The sequence below is a fragment of the Zalophus californianus genome, chromosome 11, assembly GCF_009762305.2.
Source record: "Zalophus californianus isolate mZalCal1 chromosome 11, mZalCal1.pri.v2, whole genome shotgun sequence".
NCBI classification, from domain to species: Eukaryota; Metazoa; Chordata; class Mammalia; order Carnivora; family Otariidae; genus Zalophus; species Zalophus californianus.
The window spans coordinates 69,494,927-69,500,802 of record NC_045605.1 but is presented as its reverse complement, the minus strand read 5'-3'; positions in this window follow the sequence as shown (position 1 = coordinate 69,500,802).

The window sequence follows — 5,876 nt, the reverse complement described above, 5'->3', positions numbered from 1 at the left end:
CGAAGTTTGAGCTGTTATTACTACTATCATTATTATTTTTGACTCCATCTGTCTTAATCCTTTTTTTCTCAATTTGTTGAAAACTTGGGCAGGAAGGAGAAGTGTTATATTCTCCAACTCTCACTTTTAACAGTTATAAAGTTCTTGGAGTCTCTACCCTTTTGTTTACAGTTCTTTGTGTCCTTACTGGATGAAATCTGGAAGATTCTATCAGTGAATTCCAAATGCCAGGCCAAGCATCTCAGACATTAGCCCAAATTGGTATTGAGGTTGACAGAGCTAATTAGTTGGGTCAGATTTTTCAGTCCCTGCTTTCTGATTTTCCTTTTAAGCATAGTCTCCCTTTTCAACCAGACTCGATGGATTAAGGCAGGCAGGCAGTTCCTTACCTGATTCTCCAGGCTACTCCCATGTCCCACAGGTTTCCTGCACATTCTGGGGAATCCCTTCTTGCTCTGGCCTCTGCATGTTCTACCCTGGTTTTTGTAAAGCCTTCCTAGGAAATGAAGGCTCTTTTCTACCTAGTCACAGGATTCTTTCCCTGGATTCGGGACTTTTCTAAGGAGTTTAATGGGGGAAATGGACAGGTAGGTAAAAATAATTGGAATATAATGTGTTATGAACAGTTGTAGAGCTATCTAAATGGTACCACAGTAGTACACCAGTCAGCACAGGGAACAGATGGCATACTTAAAAGGAGTGATTAAAGAAAGTTTAATAAGGGATTTATTTACAAAGGTAGAGGCAGAGTTAGGGATAATTAAGCATCAACACTGAGAAACAGCCCCTACCCCTAGACCTGAAGAGGCCGAGGAAAGGAGCTACCACCAAAATCCAGAAAGAAACCTCTAGCTACAAGAAGGTCTACCCAACAGGAACTCTTTTAGTAGATGAATGCAACCCCTGCAAACCCAAGGCCCAGGAGGAAGAGAGTTAGGGAAATATTACTGTAATCTCGATGTCTTCTGTGCCCTCTGAACTTCTTTTAGGGCCTCCCATTATTCAAAGCCCCCAAAAAGTCAGAGGGTAAGAAAATTGGGTTAATGTTGTCCAAAGAGGTGAGCCTACAATGGCATAGGGCAGGTAGAGAATGATGGACGGGGAATCTATAGGGGCAAACAAAGAATATAGCCCAGCACATAGAGGTACTAATATTTCCGGAGAACTTCAAAGATGACCTTTTAAAGGAGGTAACATCTGATCTATCTCCTGAATGGTAAGTAGGGGTTTACCAAGGGGAGACATGAGTAATGACCTTCCAGGCAAAGAGCATGTTAAATAGCTCATAGATATAAAAAAAGTATGCACAGTAATTTAGGCAAGCAGTCCCATTTGGCAGAAGGACACAATACTTGTGGAGAGATGGGCCTTAAAAGAAAATCCAGGACTGGATTATAAAAGTTCTTAAGTGCTATGTTAAAATGATTGGACTCATTCCTATAGTTAATGAGAATCCATTCAAGACTTTCAGAGAGAGAGTGGCATGAGCGTATTTAAGTTAGAAAAAGATAACTTTAGTGGCAGTATAGAGAACAGACTAGCATATTGAGAGACCAGAAGCAGCATGATCATATTAGCGGTCTTTCCAATAGTCAGGCAAGAATGGCACTAAAGCAGGGGCAGTGATGATTAAGTGAAAATTCTGGATCTATTCCAAAGATAAAATTAACAGAACTTGATGACCTAAGGACTATGAGGAATGCCAGCAAAGACAGGATCTAGATTTCTAGTCTGAAAAACCAGGTAGATGGTGGTAGTACTAAGGATGGGAGAAAATTCAAGAAGACTGGACAACATAGAGTTCAGCTTTATACATACTGAGTCTGCTATGCCTGTGGAACTCTAGTGGGAAAATGTCTAGTTGCCAATGGATAAAAGATGGCCGGGACTCTGGAGAGGGACCGAGGAGCCAGATAGACACTTTGAGGAACAACAATTTACTTTTTGTAGCCGATGTAAAATATAGCCACCAGATTTTTTTTTAATCTTTCCAACAAAAGAAAAAAAAAATGTGACTCATCATCATATAATGAAATCAACCACAGTGAGAGTCAAATAATCCATTGCCGATGCTCCCTGCCATGGGAAGGGTTTTTCATTTGTTCACGAGTAAAAAAAACTCAGAACTCAGAACCACATGGTAGTTTAGGAGTGTTCTTTAAAAAACAAACAACCCAGTGACCCTAAGTTTTGAAAAGACTGAGTGCTATTCGCTCCTTAAATTTAAGCTCATTTATTTTGTAAATAAACTCCAACTTTCCCATAGCAGCTTCATTTTATTATATAAACTCGTATCTCAGTGACATGCAATTATTCTTCAGCTGAGGCATTTGGTAATACCCTGTCCAGAAAAGTGCTTCCCCTCATAGTAGGTACATAATAAATATTTACTGGATGAATGGATGGTAGACACATGGATAAACGAAGGCAACAGATTATATTAAAATAATGATGATTCTGTTAGGAGTTTAATATGCATATATAAGTATGTAAAAAATATGATCAAGAGAGAATTAGAAACCGTCTGGTTTTGCTTCATCAGTGGAAGAAAGCCAGAATTAGACAACTGCCAGTTTCTTCCTTATGCCCAGCTGCCTCAACCACCTTAGTTAAGAACGGAAATACCTTTCTTCCAGTTTTATCACTATGTTATATGATCACAGGTACAGGGTCTCTCAACTTTACTTCTTTTACTTCACTTCTTTGGTATAGTTCTCAGCATAATTATTTAAAAATATTAGATAGGGGCGCCTGGGTGGCTCAGTCATTAAGCATCTGCCTTCGGCTCAGGTCATGATCCCAGGGTCCTGGGATCGAGCCCCGTATCAGGCTCCCCGCTTCAGGGGAAGACTGTTTCTCCCTCTCCCATCCCCCTGCTTGTGTTCCCTCTCTCGCTGTGTCTCTCTCTGTCAAATAAATAAAATCTTAAAAAAAATAAAATTAAAATATTAGATATGAGTTCTAATTATCTGAAACCAATGGAAGTCTACCATTAATAACATAAAGAGTCAATTGATTTTGACTCCAAATTTATACATGATCAATAGGTGTCTCTTTTTTTTAAGATTTTATTTATTCATTTGACAGAGAGACAGACAGACAGAGAGAGCATGAGCAGGGGAGAGAGGCAGAGGCAGAGGGAGAAGCAGATTCCCCGCTGAGCTGGGAGCCCAACATGGGGCTCGATCCCAGGACCCTGGAATTACAACCTGAGCTGAAGTCAGACGCTTAACCATCTGAGCCACCCAGGCACCCCAATAGGTGTTTTAATATACCTGTTGAAAATTATAAAATTATTGACTGGACTCTATTTTGTTAAAATCCTCTTTTCAAAAAATAAAAATTAAAAATTAAAAAATTAAAAAATTAAATCCTCTTTTCAAAATTTTATTCAAAAAAGCTTTAGAAAAAAACATTCTACTTTGGTGGTTGCCCTTGTGAAATGTGGAATGAGTCATTAATACACTGGGTAACCAAGTCCCCTTTCTACCTCCATTTTAAGGTAGTTTCTTTGTCTTCTGTGGGCACTTATCAACGCTACCTTTTACCACTCATCCACCCAGCTGATGTCACAAGTGGAAAGATTTTTCTCCAACTGCTGCCTCTCTAAAGAATGCAGTCTAGGGGCTCCTGGGTGGGTCAGTCGTTAAGCGTCTGCCTTCGGCTCAGGTCATGATCCCAGGGTCCTGGGATCAAGCCCCACATGGGGCTCCCTGCTCAGCGGGAAGCCTTCTCCTCCCTCTCTCACTCCCCCTGCTTGTGTTCCCTCTCTCGCTGTGTCTCTCTCTGTCAAATAAATAAAATCTTGAAGGAAAAAAAAAAGAATGCAGTCTAAAGAGGACTGGACCTCAAGGTAAATCATGATCCAGCCCAGGCTCCCACAGATCATATGATCTCTCAGTAAACAGAACCTACCTCCAAATGACCAAGTTAAAGGTAACGGGAAACTTCCAAGGTCCTGCAGGTGCTTAACAAATTTAACCTTTCATTGAATTTTTAAAATACGTGTATTTTATTTATGTCTCTCTCCTAAAAGGTACAGTCCCTGTTTTAGTCATCTGTCTTTTTCTCAGCACATAGCACAGTATCATTTGCCAGGAGATTGAATTAAGAAATTGCCCCATCTGGGGGCACCTGGGTGGCTCAGATGGTTAAGCATCTGCCTTTGGCTCAGGTCATGATCCCAGGGTCCTGGGATGGGGCTCCACATCGAGCTCGACATCGGGCTCCTGGCTCAGTGGGGAGCCTGCTTCTCCCTCTCCCTCTGACTCTCCCCCAGCTCATGCTCTCTCTCTCTCTCTGTATCTCTGTGTCTCAAATGAATAAACAAAATCTTGGGGGAAAAAATCTGTTATATTTATAAAAAAAGAAAGAAAGAAATTGCCCCATATATAATTTTCCCTTCTAATTTTTTTGTATTATCCAATTTTTCTTTCATGAATATAAGTTGCTTATATAATAAAATAATTAAAAGTCCAATATTTTGTTTGTTTTTTAATGTGTGTATTTTATGTAGATCTTGATATTATACATAGTGTGTGTGTATATATATGGTCATAGTATATATATATGTATATATATATATGGTCATAACTGAAACAAAATAAGAAATTAGCTTCACATGGACTTGTCCATAATACTATTTCAACACCTTAGGATAATTTGTTAGTTTCAATGCAGAATATTTAGGTACTGAATGTGTGTGTTATTCTAGAAGATGCGGAGCAAAAACTGAAATGATTCTTGGCTGTTTTCTTATGACACAACTGGGTGAAAAGCAGAACTACGCGGAAGTTTCATAATAAAACTCCAAACCACATTAGGCTTGTCTACTGTCAAGTTTTGTTACATTCTCCCTAACTCAACCTAGGCTCCCTGAGGTTGGCAAACAGGGCAAAGTTTGAGTCAAAACCACACCCGTCCTTTAAGCTTTAGGGATGCACTTAGAATTCTGTGAGAAACTGAAAGAGACAGCAGCAGTGTCCTCCAGATGTGACAAGTCTGTCACTTTCAGCATTTATTCAAATCTGAAATTCTGCCCAACAAATAAAGACAGTTGCCTAGGAGGGTAAGGAGGAGAAAGGCAAGAGTCCTCAAGTTGTATTCCGCTCAGAAAGTGGTGTTGGTGTGGTCAGATTCCCTAGGAGGGGCCCGAGTTAGGAAGAAGGTGGGGCAAGGAGGGAGGCAGGAAGGGCAGGGAGGGAGAGAGGAGGGTGGGAGGAAGGAGGGAAGAACCAAAGAGGAGAGTGCGTCATAAGCAAAGATTAGGAATCCTCTGGTCCTGAGATCCAAGGAAAAAAAATTCACAACTGACCTCATTGTGTTCATTTGTCCAGAGGCTGGTTCCATGTCGGAAGCAGGTTGTATTCATGGATGATCGTTAAAAGGACACTTTATTATTATTTTTTTAAAATATTTTATTTGTCAGAGGGAGAGCACAAGCAGGGGGAGCGGCAGGCAGAGGGACAAGCAGGCTCCTCCCCGCTGAGCGAGGAGCCCGATGCAGGACTCGATCCCAGAACCCTGAGATCATGACCCGAGCCGAAGGCGGACGCTTAACCCACTGAGCCACCCAGGCGTCCCTAAAAGGACACTTTAAGGCACAGAGTTTTACTCTTTTTTTTTTTTTTTAAGATTTTATTTATTTATTTGACAGAGAGAGACACAGTGAGAGAGGAAACACAAGCAGGGAGAGTGGGAGGAGAAGCAGGCTTCCCGCGGAGTGGGTAGCCTGATGCGGGGTCCGATCCCAGAACGCTGGGATCATGACCTGAGCCGAAGGCAGACACTTAACGACTGAGCCACCCAGGCGCCCCCAGAGTTTTACTCTTAAAGAGAGACTCTGAGAAAAAAAAAATCGAATACTGTAGAATTTG